This window comes from Wolffia australiana, chromosome 5 (genome assembly GCF_029677425.1).
Source record: "Wolffia australiana isolate 7733 chromosome 5, ASM2967742v1".
Lineage (NCBI taxonomy): Eukaryota > Viridiplantae > Streptophyta > Magnoliopsida > Alismatales > Araceae > Wolffia > Wolffia australiana.
The window spans coordinates 11,454,551-11,469,987 of record NC_135839.1 but is presented as its reverse complement, the minus strand read 5'-3'; the positions used below and the strand labels follow the sequence as shown (position 1 = coordinate 11,469,987).

At 48.5% G+C, this 15,437-nt stretch overlaps 1 non-coding gene across 1 annotated transcript; it reads right to left on the bottom strand.

Annotated features, from left to right (window-relative positions):
• Nucleotides 1-5,361: 5,361 nt before the first annotated feature.
• On the bottom strand, nucleotides 5,362-5,470 carry LOC144703986 (small nucleolar RNA R71). The gene has a single exon (XR_013581686.1). It is a non-coding gene; the product is annotated as a small nucleolar RNA R71 (small nucleolar RNA).
• Between the last annotated feature and the right edge of the window lie 9,967 nt (nucleotides 5,471-15,437).

The following is a 15,437-nucleotide window of genomic DNA, read 5'->3' as shown; positions in this document are numbered from 1 at the left end:
ACACGTGTTCATAGGAAAGTTCGTAGTCGTCTACTTTGCAGACATCCTAGTCTACAGTCGATCGAAAGACGGGCATCTCGACCACCTCCGGCAGGTTTGCACCGTCCTACGACACGAGCAGCTATACGCTCACCCCAAGAAGTGCAGCTTCCTCAACCCGGAAGTTGCCTTCCTCAGGTTTATTGTCTTCGCTCAGGGCATTGCCGCGGACCCGGAGAAGGTCCGGGCCATCACGTCGTGGCTGACACCGGCCAATTTGCACGATGTTAGGAGCTTCATAGGTCTCGCGACCTTCTACAAACGATTCATACGGAACTTTAGTTCCGTCACGGCTCCCATCACCGTCTGCCTCACGGAGGAGTCGTTCACTTGGACACCAGCAACAGAGCGAGCTTTCCAGCAGATAAAGCTCATGATGACACAGGCGCTGGTGCTCCGCCTGCCCGACTTTGGGAAGGTGTTCGAGGTCACATGTGATGCCTTAGGCGTTGGGATTGGTGGTGTCCTTAGTCAGGAGGGTCGCCCCGTCGAGTTCTTCATCGAGAAGCTGAATGACGCCAAGCTTCGTTACTCCACCTACAACAAGGAGTTCTATGCCCTCATTCAGGCCTTGAGGCATTGTGATGTAATACGATGTCGGCCAGGATCGATTGGCTCGTATTACGTCACAGGAATTCAATGATGTATATGCAATGAGTACGAAGAATGATATCGTGTCAGAAAATCCCCATTAATGAGCAATAAATGGACGTCCACGGGTAGGGAGGGAAATCAACGTCAATCAATGGATGAGATATTGATCCCGAATCAGACTCCCAATGACCCGTCGAACGGACTACGACGACTAAGTGGCGAGGGGCGTTTGACGGCCCTAAGGTGTTCGACGCCTAAGTTCAACAATCAACCTTCAACCACAAAGAGAGAGCTAACGCTCGATGAAGGTGGATATCTTATCAATGATTACACGAAACCTGGCAGAAGACGAGATAGCAAATGACGAAACTGTGATACGTAATAATATTGGTATTAATGGAGGGGAGACGAATAGGTACCTGTTTAGCGACAGTCCACGGCACAAGTCTCGTCCAAATCAATGTCGTAGCATGGGCCGGCGGCGGACGGTGGGACTGAACGAGCGGACGTGGGGCCGACGGATGATGTGAGCAGAGCGAGCAAGGCTAGGGCCTCACGCAGGTGGCTGTGCAGTGCGCCGATGGGCGTACGGGCGTGGACAGGCACGCAGGTGCTGGCGGGCGCGGGGCGCGCGGGTGTGGACGGGCGCACGGGCGCGGACAGATGCGCGGGTGCTCCGCGCGCAGGCATTGACGAGCGCGTGGGTGCGGGCGCGGCAGACGCATGGCGAGCGGGCATGGACGGCAAGCGACGCGCAGGCACAAGTGGCGAGCGGTGTGCAAGCGCGCGTGGCGCGCGAGTGCAGGCGGCACGCGGGCGCGGGCAGCGTGAGGCGCGAGGTGGCGGCGGTGTGCAGCGCGGTGGCACGCGAGTGCAGCGGCGCACGCGGCGCGGGCAGCGTGGCGCGGCGCGCGAGTGTGCGGCGGCGCGGCGCGCGGCAGCGCGGCGCAGCGACGCGAGGTGCAGGCCGCGCGGCTTGGGCGGCGCGCGGCGTGGCGCGGCGCAGGCGCACGGCGCGGGCGCGCTGGCGCACGGTGCGGACAGGAACCAAGGTCGGCGGCGATGGGGAGCGATGGTGGCATTGGGGCGTCGGTGGCGGAGACAACGGTGGCGGAGCGTTGGTGGTGGCAGAGTAGACAACGTGATGGCGAGAACGCCAACATATCATCGATGAACGCGTCACCATGGTCAACCGGAGTCAACACGCCTGCTATGGACCAAGGTCAATCGGAGTCAACCGAAGTCAACCCGCCACGGTCAACCGAAGTCAACATTAAAGGGACACGCCACAGTGGGCCGCTCAATGCCCGAATTCGCCCAGCCTCGTCATGATCAGAATTTCCCGCATCCTCTTCACGCACTACGGTGCCGAGGTACGCCTGAACTCTTTGATGTCGAAAGTGTTCTCCGTCTAGTGTTTTCTCGAGAAATTTCCACCGCCGTCAGAATTAGTTTTGGTTTGGATTTCCACCTCTTCTCTCTCTTTCCCAAGTGTTTCTTCACGACGCGAATTCGGGTATTGATTTCGGTGCTTAGGCATCATCGCGGTGGGGGAAGACAGTACTCCTGCCCTCGATAAGGGTCGGAGCTGCACCACCAGATCTTCATCAGTTTTAAGGCCCGAATCTGACCGTGTGAATTTCTGTGGATTGTTTTATCCCTCCCTACAGACCCATTTCCCATCGTCAACCCATCCATCTCCTTAGTCGCCCTTTTCCTTTGTCGTCCTACGTCAGGGCGGTGGAGCAGATCTTTAGCCCAAGAATGGGCTTCTTGAACTCTAACCGCCCAAGAAACCTTCAAGAATATGGAATTCTTGAACGTCCTTGGAGGCTCCCTTGGTGGGACTCGGGGTATCCCGTAGAAGGAGGGTGTCGGCGACGATCCTCAAACCTCTAGCACCTTCGGAGTGATCTTGACGAAGGACCCTTCAGCTCCAGGCGGCGTCGACGTCTTGAATCTTTACTCGTTCCGGAGTGATCTCGACGAAACGATTGGACACATCATCACGGAGTGATCTCAACGTGATGGCGCCGGCTCTATCCACAGAGTGATCTCGACGTGGGCGGGAATAGCTAATTCCCTCTACACTCTACTCACTACGATAGGTGGACACAAGAGTTGGAAAACTTCTTCAACAAATGACTCAAATGTTCACTTGGGCATGCTATCCCCTTATATAGTGAGGATAGGTGCCAATTGAACATGGGAGGAGGAACGAACCATCGCGAGACGTGGTTCGGCCTCTTCTTACAATTTGAAAATAAACAAAAAATAAAGAAACGGGAAAAAGGGACAAGGTCCAACACCGGCCCAGCCCATAAATCCGAAAACAAAACACATAAGATAAAGAAGCGAGTAAAGATAAGGATTGTACTTAAACCGCGGGTGGCGAGCATCGATGCGAGCAGCTCGACGAGGCTGATGTCATCCCGCCGTAGTGTCTCTTGGATTCTCCCCCATCACATTGGCCGCATTACCTCCTATCCTCAGAGTTTGTACTCTTCTCAGACCACGAGGCACTCAAGTACCTGCACGAGGCGCGCAGAAGTTGAGTGACCAACATGCCAGGTTGGTCGAGTACCTACAGGACTACACATTTGTCATCAGGCGCAAGAAGGGCAAGGATAATGATGACTCTAAAATATGTCATCAAATAATCAAGTTCTTAAGTTTAAATTCATTACAATTATCTTGTGAATTCATGCTAAGTTCATGCATATGTATTGTTTTATGAAATCACTAACCCCAATTGATTCTTTGAATCAAGTGGAATATATTTAACATTTTATGGCTAGTGAACATTCAGAAATAGGTTAAGAAGATCAAGGAAGAGAGGAGGATCAAGAGAAGTGGGCAAAAATTCGAAGTGGCAAAAATTACGAAAATGCCCCTAGGCATGACTTAAGAGAAAACCTATAAATACTCTCTTGAGAGAGGAGTTTAGGTTGTTCAGAATTTTCTCTAAGGAAACTAGGGCTTGGAGAAGAGGATTTCTGCACCCTCCAGGAGCTGATGAGCTTTTGGAGTTGGAGAGGAAGAACAGACTGAAGATAGCTTGGATTGGAGAACCACGCCTCGCCGCAAGGACGTGACACCCGACGTGGGGAAATCTGAAGCTTCAGCCCTGTAATCCCTCTCTTCTCAGACAATTTTGGTTGGGTTGGAAGAGTCACAAGATCTTCCAATGTTTTCCAACTGAGGATTGTTTCATTTTAGACTTGATTTCAGTTGAACTTAGTTTCTTTCTTGTTCTGATCATCCTCCCAAACCTCCCAAAATCTTTAGATATAACAGAACCACTGCGCGCAGCAGCGCCGCCGCGCGCAGCAACGCCATCGCACGCAGGAGCGCCGCGCGCAGCAGCGTCGCGCGCAGCCACGCCGCACGCAACAGCGCTGCGGCACGCAGCAGCGCCGCGCGCAGCAACGCCGCCAAGACGCAGCAGCGCCAGCGCAGCAGCGCCGCGCGTAGCCACGCCAAGACGCAACAGCGCTGCTGCACGCAGCAGCGCCGCAGCAATGCCGCCGCGACGCAGCAGCGCTGCGCAGCAACGCCGCACGCAGCAGCGCCGCGCAGCTGGGCGTCGCGCAGCAGCGCGCCGCAGCCACGCCAAGACGCAACAGCGCTTCAAGACGCAGCTACGCAGCAGCGCCGCAGCCACACGCCGCGACAGCGCCAAGACGCAGCCACCTTGCGCGCAGGTACCCTACACGCAAGGTGTTTGATCCTTTGCCCCCAAGGGCAAAGGTACTGTCTACAGAGAACTTCTCTGTAGACAGCCTCTATTAAGTTAAATCTTTAACTTAATCAGAGCAATAGCAGTTAAATCTTTCGACTAAACTGGGGATTAAAGAGGAATTCTGTGATTTTCCTGAGGATCATTTAACAGAGTTTAATATTTATTTTAAATTGAGAAGTGACATATCTATTGAATAAAGAAGGAAATTTCTGCTGTTTTCTCCTGCTCCCTGTGGATCGACCCTCACTCGCCTTACGCCGTGAGGTTTATAAATTTGTTGCATAAGCTCTGAACCTCACACGTCTGAACTGCTAAATAACTTGTAAAAAACACATAAAATTTGAGCTTATCAACTGGCGCCGCTGCCGGGGAGCACGGTATTACAGTAGGAATTTTTGTTTTTCTGAATCTACAGTCATTCTTTATTATCCTCTTAAGCTGAAGGACTTTAAAATCCTTAGCTCATCGTCTGCTAACATTTTGCTGAAGATTTATGGTAGTAACACGCTCAGGAGCTGGTGAGAAGTCTGCAGAAAAAATTAGTAGAGACGCCACCCCGGATTCTACAGTTACAGAACCAGAAATTCAGAAGAGAAATATGGCTGAAGGGATACATCAGCAGAATGAGAGGAGAAGAACTATGTTGGATAGGTCTACACCATCTGGAAGCTTACGACAAACCGATGTAAATCTGAACATCGGTGAAGGTATCTTGTTTCGATACGATAATGCATTGATCAATTCTCTACCTGAATTTAACGGATTACCTGCACAGAATCCGTTAGAATTCCTTGATGATTTTCATATTAGATGCTCTTCTCAAAATGTTCCTGGAATATCTAAGGAGATGTTAAAAATGAAATATTTTCCTCTAACTCTTAAAGATAAAGCGTTTGCATGGTATCGTAATCTAGGAATCACTTTTAATTCTTGGGAAGAGATGCAAGGAAAATTTCTGCAGAAATTTTACCCTCTCTCCAAAACGAATTTTTATAGAAGAGAAATTCACAATTTCCCTCCTCATGACGGAGAAGCCTTTAGCGAGTCATGGGAGAGATTCAATGATTTGTTGAGGAAATGTCCTCACCATGGCATTGAGCAATGTCAACTAGCCCAAATATTTTATGAATCTCTCTCTGATTTTATGAAAAACAAAGTAAATCTCGCTACGGGTGGAACGTTTTACACCGCATACGAGGATGAGGTTTTCGATATTTTGGAGAGAGTTGTAGAAATTGACTTGCAGGAGATTGGAGCCAATCAGAATGGGAGAAACCTGCAGCCAAAAAGAGCAGGAGTTCTGCAGGTTTAAGCCAAGGAGGGAGAGCTGCAGGCGAACCTAAAAGAAACCAACCAGAAATTGGAGGAGCTCACCTCCACCTTGAAGAATGTCTTCCTAGGTAACTCTCCCATCATTAAAGCTAAGATCTGCTCTCTCTGTTTTAGCAGGGAACATGAAGATGGAGCTTGCCAAGCCATGGAAGAAGAGGTGAAGGCTTTCAACCAGCCGCAACAACCGTGGGCGGGTCAAAAGCGGTCAAATTTCCAAAACGGAGAGGCCTTCCACCAAGGAAACAAGCCGGCAGCTCAACCCCCGTTCCAGCAGAGACAACAATTCCAGCACAGGCCTCCACAACAGTATCAGGTTTCATCTCAAACTCAACCTGATTTCTCTACATTAACTCCCGTCATTTCAGATATGATCGAAAAGCAAAATCAAAAGTTGCGGGCGGAAATGGAGATGCGGATGCAAATGATGGTGGAGTTTCAAATGAAGCAAATGCTGGATGCTCAAGAGCAGATGAGGAAGATGCTAGAAAGCCTCAGACCTGTTCAACCTGAACACCAAGGTATACCGTTAGACTCTCCTTGCACATCTTATAAACTTCCCACGAAACCGTCCATCAATCCATGCAACTTGCATCATGTGCAGCGTTCCACTCATGATGAGACGAATAGAGATGATCTTGAGGTTCTAGCCATATCAAAATTGCGAAATGGAAAAGAACTTCAAGATCCCTATCGGACTTCTATAGAGAATTCTAAGAAGGGAACCGAACCACAAGAGGAAGAAAGAGAGGACCCCCCCTACGTGGAGAAGCCTCTACCTTCTACGAGTGGGCAGCATGTTCCCTACCCTTCCGCTTTAAATAGAAAAAAACCGATATTTGATTATGAAAACTGACTGCTAGAGAATTTTAGAAAAGCCACCATGACTGTTACTGTCGAAGATATGCTTAGGTGTGCACCTTCCCTAAAGAAGTACCTTAAGGACTCTTGCACCATTAAGAAGCCTAGGGAAGTGGTTAAATTATCTGAAAATGCCTCTAGCATTCTTAATGCCATCCCTATCAAAATGAGAGACCCCGGAGCCCCTTTCATTACATGCGAAATAGGAGGAAACACCTTCTCTAAAGTTTTATTAGATACGGGAGCAAGCATAAGTATCATTCCGACGGCATTATATGAGGAGAGTGGGTTTGGAGAGTTGGAGGAAATTCATATGGACCTACTCTTAGCTGACGGCACTGTTAGGCAACCCGAGGGAAGGTTAACCGATGTCATGATCACTGTAGAGAATTGTGAAATCCCTATAGACTTTATAGTGACAGATGTAAAGATATCGGGAGACATTAGTTTAGCTCCTATCATCTTAGGTAGACCATTCTTGGTTACGGCAAAAACGATTATGGATTGGGAGAAGGGGACGGTTGAGTTTAAAATTGGAAAGGAGAGAGTTCAACTGGATATATCGAAAATGATGAAGTGTCATGTAGGAAGCAATGAGGAGTTAAAATTGTGTGCAGAAGATGAAGGAGAGGATGTGGTTAAAGAATACTTGTCACAAGTAGAGGGTAGAGAGCTAGAGGGAGAGATCATAGACCCCCCTTCGGTAAAGGTAGGGCCAGAATTGAAACCTTTGCCCTCATCCCTCAAATATGCATATCTGTATGAGCAGAAAATCCTACCGGTAATCATATCTTCATCACTATCCTCTGAACAGGAAAAGGACTTGCTAGAGGTACTTAGGGAGCATAGAAATGCCATAGGTTGGACCTTTGATGATATTAGAGGAATTCCATCTTTGATCTGTGAACAGATGACATTTTTAGAAGAGGAAGCAAAACCTTGTAGAGAGCATCAAAGGAGACTCAACCCTTACATGAGAGAAGTTCTTGAGAAAGAAGTGATTAAGTGGTTGAATGCAGGAATAATTTATGCTATATCCGACAGTAGATGGGTGAGTCCTGTACACATGGTACCAAAGAAATCTGGAATTACCGTAGAAGTGAACGAAAAAGGGGAAGAGGTGCAGAAAAGATTGACCACAGGGTGGAGGGTGTGCATTGATTACAGGAAATTAAATAAGGCGACAAAGAAGGATCACTACCCACTACCCTTCATAGATCAGATACTAGAAAAACTGTCAGGGCAGCAATATTTTTGTTTTCTTGATGGTTATTCAGGATACAACCAAGTAAACATCCATCCTGATGATCAAGAAAAGACAACATTTACGAGTCCCGTAGGGACATATGCCTTTAGGCGTATGCCCTTCGGGTTATGCAATGCCCCCGCCACATTTCAGCGATGTATGAATGCCCTATTTTCTGATTTAGTAGGCGAATGTTTAGAAATATTTATGGATGATTTTTCAGTATTTGGATCTACCTTTGAGAACTGCCTCCTAAGCCTCACCAAAGTATTGAAGAGGTGCATTGAGTCCAACCTTGTCCTAAGTTGGGAAAAATCTCATTTCATGGTGCAGGAGGGAGTAGTGCTGGGACACACGGTCCGCAACCGTGGATTGGAAGTGGACAAGGCCAAAATCGAAATCATCCAGGGCCTTCCACCTCCAACCAACCTTAAAACCCTTAGGGGTTTCCTGGGCCACGCGGGTTTCTATAGACGTTTTATCCTTGATTTTGCTAAAATTTCTAAACCTCTTACAAACCTTTTATCGTCTAAAAATAATGATTTTGAACTAACACTAGAGGCTAAAGATGTATTTTATAAATTGAAAGAAGCTTTGGTTAATGCGCCTATCCTACAAGGGCCCGATTGGACCCTTCCTTTTGAACTAATGTGCGACGCTTCTGATTTTGCAGTAGGTGTAGTGTTAGGCCAAAGAATTGATAAGAAACCCGTGGTGATCTACTACGCCAGCAGGACCTTAGTGGACGCACAACTGAATTACACCACCACCGAAAAGGAGCTGCTGGCCATTATTTTCGCTTTAGAAAAGTTTAGGTCTTATTTACTAGGTAGTAAAATAACTGTTTATTCTGATCATGCAGCTATTAGATACTTGTTAATGAAGAAAGAGGCTAAACCGAGATTGATTAGATGGGTGCTTTTATTACAGGAATTTGATTTGGAAATTAAAGATAAGAAAGGGTGTGAAAATGTAGTAGCCGACCATCTCTCACGAATCATAGGCGCCCCACCTGAACAAATTAATGATGCATTTCCTGATGAATTTGTCCTAACTGCACAAGGAACATTCGTTCCTTGGTATGCACATATTGTCAATTTTTTAGTTTCAGGACAAATTCCTACAGGTTGGACTTCCCGCGAGAGGAAAAAGCTACTCAAGGATGCGTGATTTAATTTTTGGGAAGATCCGGAGCTGTTTCACCAAGGACAATATCAAATTCTCCGACGATGCGTCCCCGAGAGCGAGCAACGAAGCATCCTAGAATTCTGCCACGCAAAACCAGGAGGGGGTCACTACTCGGCCAAGGTAACAGCTCATAAGATTGTTGAATCGGGTTTCTTTTGGCCTACATTATTTCATGACGCGCAGAAATTTTATAACAGTTGTTTAGCATGCCAAGCATCCATCAATATCAATAGGAAAGATAGAATGCCCCTACAACCCATCTTAGAAGTAGAAATATTTGATTTATGGGGAATTGATTTTATGGGTCCATTTCCTAGTTCTAACGGTTATGAATACATCTTGATGGCTGTTGACTACGTCTCCAAATGGGTAGAAGCCATTCCCTCCAAAACCAATGACAGTAAGGTAGTGACCAATTTTATTGAAAAACACATTTTTTATAGATATGGATGCCCACGAGCGATCGTTAGTGATGGAGGTTCACACTTCACAAATTACAACTTTAGGAATCTCCTCAAAAAGTTTGGTGTCCATCATCGAGTCACTACCCCATATCATCCTCAAGCCAATGGACAAGTTGAATTGTGCAATAGAGAGGTGAAGAAAATTTTGAGGAAAATAGTGCGTCCAGATGGGAAAGATTGGTCTAGGAAGTTAGACGAGGCATTATGGGCTTATACGACAGCTTACAAAACCCCTCTCGGCATGTCTCCCTTCCACCTTATCTTTGGCAAAGCTTGTCACCTACCACTTGAGTTAGAACACAAGGCCCTTTGGGCTATTAGAAAACTCAACCTATATTTGGATAGAGCCGGCAAGCATAGACTTCTTCAATTGAATGAGTTGGAAGAGTTAAGAAATGAGGCTTATGAGAATTCGAAGATTTATAAAGCCAAGATGAAGATGTTTCATGACAAGAGCTTGAGGAGAAGAATTTTTGTGGAGAATCAAAAAGTATGGCTTTACAACTCTACACTAAAACTCTTTCCAGGTAAATTGAAAACGCGATGGGATGGTCCCTTCCTTGTTCAGCAGGCTTTTGAGAATGGAGCCGTCACAATTTTAGATCCTACGTCTCAAAGACGATTCACTGTGAACGGGCAACGGCTCAAACCCTACTTAGAAGAAAACGATCTTCACAGCCCCATGAATATTACGTTAGAAAAGCCATCGCATGATAGTTCATGATACGATTAGTTTTTGTTTTTACTACATTTCCTATTCTCTATGCTTGGTTACTTTCCTTGTTTTGTTTTTGTTTCTGCATTTTTGTTTCTGTTCTCGTGTGCAGCCACTCCGATCCACGCCCACCTAACACGTCACTGGACAACACGCATGCTGATCGCCGCCCTTCCTTCCATGGTTTGGTATTCCTTTCTCCTTCCTCTCCATTACGATTTGTCATGTAGGAACATGCCTTTTATTGAGGGGGGGTGGGGAGTACATTTACATGCATTATCCATGAATTTTTTTTCATTTTTGCATGCACAAACCATGGATATTTGATGATCTTAGGAGATGATTGTCCAATGATATGCATGATAATTCGATTCTTTTCAAAAGGGTAGAAATGCAAGAGTGGCCAGCTAGGGAATCCTAGGTGAAGTAAGCCTAGCTAGGTGCACTACGATCCATACCACGACAGTCATAGCTATTACCATTATACTTCTCTCACCTCACCATCCACCTCGGGTTGAGTTAGCACTTACATCCACGAAATTTTTTAGCTTTAGTGGAGAGTAGGGTTAGTGTTAGCTCATTGGCAGTATTATTATGAGGTGAGTGAAGCTCCCTGACACATGAAGGATACATAACTTCGTCGGGGGAATAAGCTGCCGGTCTACTAAGGACGGCACATGGGTAGTGGATAAGCGCCACCAAACTATAAAGTGAAAGCTGCACTGCGCATAAACAAGCAAAAGCTTGCATCATAGTACTAAAGTTGATTGTCATCAAAAATGACCAACAAGCAGCAAATGCCAAATAAAATAAAGGTGGAAAAGCTGTCTCCCATGTGTTTGAGCCGATGCTACTATAGCCATAGTATTGAGCTAGCATTAATACCACTCTCTACGCCTCGTTCAGTAGTGCGCTTGGGGTGTTAACTCGATCTTATTCCATATACTATGTACTTACTATATCTACTCCATAGATCATGTGCACTTAGTTGAGGTCTAAGGCTGAGATAGATCCTAAATTTCTTCTACGCTGGTCAATTTTAATTGCTGAAAATACTCCTTGAGAAGAGCACGAATCAAAGTTATCGGAAGTCAAAATTCACCTTGAGATCATCTTTTATTCTCACCTGCATGTCATTACTAAGGGACTAGTAACGATCTAAGTTGGGGGGTGTTTGATGACTCTAAAATATGTCATCAAATAATCAAGTTCTTAAGTTTAAATTCATTACAATTATCTTGTGAATTCATGCTAAGTTCATGCATATGTATTGTTTTATGAAATCACTAACCCCAATTGATTCTTTGAATCAAGTGGAATATATTTAACACTTTATGGCTAGTGAACATTCAGAAACAGGTTAAGAAGATCAAGGAAGAGAGGAGGATCAAGAGAAGTGGGCAAAAATTTGAAGTGGCAAAAATTACGAAAATGCCCCTAGGCATGACTTAAGAGAAAACCTATAAATACTCTCTTGAGAGAGGAGTTTAGGTTGTTCAGAATTTTCTCTAAGGAAACTAGGGCTTGGAGAAGAGGATTTCTGCACCCTCCAGGAGCTGATGAGCTTTTGGAGTTGGAGAGGAAGAACAGACTGAAGATAGCTTGGATTGAAGAACCACGCCTCGCCGCAAGGACGTGACATCCGACGTGGGGAAATCTGAAGCTTCAGCCCTGTAATCCCTCTCTTCTCAGACAATTTTGGTTGGGTTGGAAGAGTCACAAGATCTTCCAATGTTTTCCAACTGAGGATTGTTTCATTTTAGACTTGATTTCAGTTGAACTTAGTTTCTTTCTTGTTCTGATCATCCTCCCCAAACCTCCCCAAAAATCCCTTAGATATAACAGAACCACTGCGCGCAGCAGCGCCGCCGCGCGCAGCAACGCCATCGCACGCAGGAGCGCCGCGCAGCTGGCGTCGCGCAGCCACGCCAAGACGCAACAGCGCTGCGCGCACGCAGCAGCGCCGCAGCAACGCGCGCGCCGCGACGCAGCAGCGCCGCAGCAGCGCCGCTGCGTAGCCACGCCGCCGACGCAACAGCGCTGCTGCGCAGCAGCGCCGCGCGCAGCAATGCCGCCGCCGCGCAGCAGCGCCGCGCGCAACGCCGCCAAGACGCAGCAGCGTCGCGCGCAGCAGCGCCGCGCAGCAGCGCCGCCGCGCGCAGCCACGCCAAGACGCAAACAGCGCCGCAGCGCCGCAGCAGCGCCACGCGCAGCCACGCCGCAGCGCCAGACACCCTTGGCGCAGGTACCCTACGCAAGGTGTTTGATCCTTTGCCCCAAGGGCAAGGTACTGCTTCAGAGAACTTCTCTGAGACAGCCTCTATTAAGTTAAATCTTTAACTTAATCAGAGCAATAGCAGTTAAATCTTTCGACTAAACTGGGGATTAAAGAGGAATTCTGTGATTTTCCTGAGGATCATTTAACAGAGTTTAATATTTATTTTAAATTGAGAAGTGACATATCTATTGAATAAAGAAGGAAATTTCTGCTGTTTTCTCCTGCTCCCTGTGGATCGACCCTCACTCGCCTTACGCCGTGAGGTTTATAAATTTGTTGCATAAGCTCTGAACCTCACACGTCTGAACTGCTAAATAACCAGTAAAAAACACATAAAATTTGAGCTTATCAGACAACGTCGTCGCTGATGCCCTTAGCCAGAGAGCCCATGTGCTAAACGTCATGAAGGTGACAGTCCTTGGGTTCGAGACCATCCAAGACGGGTACGACAGCTGCCCCGATTTCAGCTCGATCATCGCCGAAGTCTGACGAGGCATGTCCCAGGATTATCGGGACTATGTCATCACTGATGGATACCTGTTCTACAAGAACATGTTATGCGTGCCTTGCACGTTGCTGCGTGACTTCTTCACTTGGGAGTGTCACGCTGGAGGACTTAGCGGCCACTTCGACCACGACAAGACCATTGCGGCCGTAGAGTACTAGTTCTATTGGCCTTCATTGAAGCGCGATGTCGGCAACATAGTTGCCCAATGTCGCGTCTGTGCCTTGGCCAAACCGGTCAAGAAGAGCGCCGAGTTATACATCCCGCTACCGATGCCCAAGCGTCCCTAGGACAATGTGAGTATGGATTTTGTCCTAGGACTACCTCGCACTGCGAGGCACCACGACTCTATCATGGTAGTCGTGGACAAGTTCTCAAAGATGGCACACTTTGTGCCTTGCGCGAAGACGTCCGACGCCACGAAGGTCGCACAGCTATTCTTTAGGGAAATTGTGCACCTTCATGGCCTACCATCTTCGATCGTGTCCGATCGGGACGTGCGCTTCACAAGTTACTTCTAGAAGACATTGTCGAGCCTCTTGGGCACGAAGCTCAAATTTTTGACTGCTTACCACCCGCAGACCGATGGTTAGATGGAGGTAGTCAACCAAAGTTTGGGCAACCTACTCCGTTCCCTAGTTGGTGAACATCTCGTGACGTGGCATCTGATCATACCACGCGCCGAGTTTGCCGATCACTCCTCCGTGAACCATACCACCGGGTTGAGCCCCTTTGAGATCGCCTACGGCCAGGCCCCCCGTCGACCATTAGACCTAGCTCCCGTAGACCCGCATGTTAGGGTGTTAGAAGACGGTCTTGCATTTGCCCAGCATATTTCTGCATTACATCATCGCATTCATGATAGGATCACGCAGCAAAATACATCGTACAAGCAAGCTGCCGACTTGCATCGCCGACCAAAGGATTTCGACGTGGGAGATTTAGTGATGGTTAGACTTAGGCCGGAGAGATACTCTCCCGGGACGGCTATGAAGCTACATGCTCGTAGTGCCGGCCCGTTCCCGATCCTCCGAAGAGTGGGCGACAACGCCTACGTTGTCGAGATTCCCCCCACATGGGGAATAGGCTCTACATTCAATGCGGCGGACCTAGCTCCATACCGGGCCCCTTCTCACCCCCAGACTCAGCCTCTCTAGACCCCATTAGTGTGAGTGAGTTTGCTGCGACCACTCCCCCAATTGTTTCGCCCGATAGGCACGAGGAAATCAATTGTGTACTATAGGAGGTAATTGACCATGTAGGGGAGGGGATATCGAGGAGGTTCCTGGTGCGTTGGGCGGGATGAACATGCGCGGAAGACACCTGGATTTTAGAAGAGGAGCTCCACCGCCTTCGGCCAGATCTACTCCAACCGCTACCGTTCATCCACCATGACTCGCCAGAGTTGAGTCCTTCCCACCCCGGAAGGGTTGATGGGGCGGCACCGTTTGAGACCGCAGGACCATTGCTCGAGGAGTCAGCACTGCCTTCGATCTCGCCATCGACTCGCATCCAGCCCACACGACAAGCCAAAGCGACGACGCGCACACTCAGATTCAGATATCCCGGGTAACGACGCGCCCTCTTTGAGTCCATCTATCATTTTCTTGCGTTTATTTCCTTTCGTAGTTCTATCATCTTGTCAACGATGTAGAGAGGCAAAGTTTCCGTATGAGGATACCTTCCCCTCCCTTAGTGGGCCTTCATAAACCCTTGTTTTATTTCTCATCTTGTTTCCCATTTTGTAGTTCAGGGGGCCCATTTACCTCCCTCCTATAAAAAGGAGGGGTGGGCGACCCACCAAGTCACTCTTGAATTTCTTTGAAAAATATAACGCTTGGAAGTCAAAGAGTCTCCTCGTTGAGGAAGAAAAAGAGAGAAGAAGAAGAAGGAAGAAGGAGGGGAAGAAGGAGGAAGAAGGAGAAGAGGGGGAGGAGAAGGAAGGGAAAGGAGAAAAAGGAGACGCCCACGCCGCCGCCGTTCTCTGCCACGAATGACGCCACCGTCACCGCCGTCGCCACTGCCGACGTCCTCGCCTGCCCGTCTCTCCTGCCTCACAGCGCCGCTGCACGCCGGCCCACCATCATCACCGCCCACGCACGGTGCTTGCTCACCTGCGCGCACCGTCGATCACCTGCCTGCCGTCGTACTCCCCCATAGACGCTGCCCCGCCGCCAAGGACTCACCTCCCCTCGTCGCCGCCTCCTGGAATCGCCCGCCACCGTGTCTACATCCGCACCACCGCCTGCGCGTGGTACCGGACCAACCGCGCCCATCGCCGACCGTGTGTCGTCGCCCACAGTCATCCCACTGTGATCTACGCGTCCGCGTACCGCCGCTACGTGCGCCATCAGGCCGCGGCCCTCGCGACCATGCCTTGCGGTTCTGCCCCTTGCACACCACTGCCGCCCGCCCCCGCACCGCTGTCTGCGCGCCTCGCGAACCATCACATGGCGTAGCTGCAACGCCTCTACTG